This window comes from Triticum aestivum, chromosome 2D, assembly GCF_018294505.1.
Source record: "Triticum aestivum cultivar Chinese Spring chromosome 2D, IWGSC CS RefSeq v2.1, whole genome shotgun sequence".
In the NCBI taxonomy this organism is placed as follows: domain Eukaryota; kingdom Viridiplantae; phylum Streptophyta; class Magnoliopsida; order Poales; family Poaceae; genus Triticum; species Triticum aestivum.
The window spans coordinates 650,743,659-650,746,291 of NC_057799.1; positions in this window are offsets into that span (position 1 = coordinate 650,743,659).

Below are 2,633 nucleotides of genomic sequence, written 5' to 3' on the forward strand. Positions count from 1 at the left end.
AGAAGTGACGAGGCGTCTTGTACTCATCAAGCATAGTGCGAGCCATCTCAACAAGAGTTCTGTTCTTGCGCTCCACGACGCCATTCTACTGAGGAGTATAAGGAGCAGATAACTCATGAGTAATACCAAGTTCATCAAGATAGTCATCAAGACCAGAATTCTTGAACTCAGTTCCATTGTCACTTCTGATGTGCTTGATCTTCACACCAAAGTTGATTGAAGCCCTCGAGGAAAATCGTTTGTAGACTTCCTGCACTTCATGTTTGTAAGTAACAATGTGTATCGATGTGTATCGAGAGTAATCATCAACAAGCAAAGCCATAGAGAGATGCGTCATTTGTGACTGCTGAGTAATGATTAGGACCGAAGAGATCCATGTGAAGTAATTCAGATGGACGAGTAGTGGTCATGATAGTGTTCGCTGGATGCTTGGCCTTGGTCATCTTTCCAGCTTCACAAGCTCCACACAAGTGATCCTTAAGGAATTTGACATTCTCAATGCCAATGCCATGCTTCTTCTTCGCAAGCGTGTGCAAATTCCTCATGCCTGCATGACCAAGTCGTCGATGCCATAGCCAGCCTTCTGAAGCTTTTGCAAGTAGGCACACCGTTGGTTGCGGTCCTGTAGAGAAATCAACAATATACAAGTCTCCTCTCCTAAAGCCTTCGAAGACTTTGGAATTGTCCGCTTCCGTAACCACAACACAACGATACTTTCCAAAGACAACAACCATATCAAGATCACAAAGCATTGAGACAGACATGAGGTTGTATCCTAAGGAATCGACAAGCATGACTTTGTCCATGTGTCGATCCTTTGTGATAGCAACCTTACCTAGACCCAATACCTGACTTTTGCCTTTGTCAGCGAAGATGATATGCTTCAGATGCGATGGAGATAAGGGAGCATCCATCAATAGATTCTTATCACCAGTCATGTGATTTGTACATCCACTATCGAGAACCCACTCAGTGGCTTTGGGTTGATCATCCTCAGCACTTTTTTCCATAAGGCATGATGAAGAGGATGATGATTCTGGTTCGAATGTCATCGCTTTGAGAGATTCCTTGAAGTCCTCAAACCAAGGATCATGACGGGTTCGATGACCTTCATAGACCTTAGAGAGACGGTCCCAGATAAGCTTCGCATGATCGAGATGCATGATGTTCCTGAACTGATTTTGAGACAAACAGGAGCAGATGACGTCCTTCACCGTGAGATTGAGAAGAGTGTACTTGCGAATGTCATCAGCTTCCGCCATCTTGCATAGATCGGTCAGACCAATCTCAGTGACGGTCCACAGCTTGCTGTTCATCGCCATGAGGCGCTTCTTCATCATGGCCTTCCACTTGGGATACTCGTGACCGTCAAAGATGGGGCATGACACAGTCTTCATTCCTGTGGTCGACATAACTAAAACTCCAGGCGGTTAAACCAAAATCACACAAAACAAGGGAGTACCTTGCTCTGATACCAATTGAAAGTGCGTTATATCGACTGGAGGGGGTGAATAGACAATTTTTATGAATTCTTCACTGAGGAATTTGCCGGTGAGGAAATTCCTTAGCGAAGAACTACTTGCAGCGGAATAAGTACTCAGAAGTAAACATAACAGAATACAAGCATGGTCATCATGATGAAATGAAGACATGCACATAGTACAGAAAGCGTAAACACAGGATAACACAGGATGAAGACAAATAGACTGAAGAAATTGAACTGAGGAAATTGAGAAAGTCTTCAGTCAAAGTCTTCAAACACAGATATGACAAGCACACAACACAGTAATGAGGAAATGAAAGAGTTGAGGAAATAGAACCAGTTGGCTTGGTGAAGACAATGATTTGGTAGACCAGTTCCAACTGATGTCTCAGTTGTACATCTGGTTGGAGCGGCTAGGTATTTAAACCTGAGGACACACAGTCCCGGACACACTGTCCTCACCGTATTCTCCTTGAGCTAAGGTCACAGAGACCTCGCCCAATCACTCGTGGTAAGTCTTCAGGTGACTTCCGAACCTTCACAAACTCGGTCACTCGGCGATCCACAATTCCTCTTGGATGCTCTAGACCATGACGCCTAACCGTCTGGAAGAAGCACAGTCTTCAAATGTAACAAGCGTCGGATCCACGCAGGATCAATCTCTTCAGTGATGCTCAATCACTTTGGGTTTGTAGGTGTTTGGGTTTGGGTTTTCCTCACTCTATGATTTTCACTCAAAGTCCTCGGAGGATGGGATGCTCTCAAAGGACAAGTGTCAGTTTCTCTCGGAGCAGCCAACCAGCTAGTGGTTGTAGGGGCCGGCTATTTATAGCCTAGGGAGCAACCCGACATGATAAGACATAAATGCCCTTCAATGATATGACCGTTAGGTGGGTAGATATTTTGGGACAGTTGGCACAAAGCAGAGCAACGGTCGGAAATTTGAGTATCAAATTCCTTAGGGCTATCATGTTCCTCATTGTGTAGGCAACTCGCACTGGCGAATTCCTAACTCCTCAGTCAGAACAAATTCCTCAGAGACCAGAAGAACTTCGTCTCTGTCACTGAAGAATATGACTGAACTGTATGGGATTACCAATGGCTTCACTCGAAGGGATTGGTAGGTGTAGGATTTTGAGTTGAGCATCAT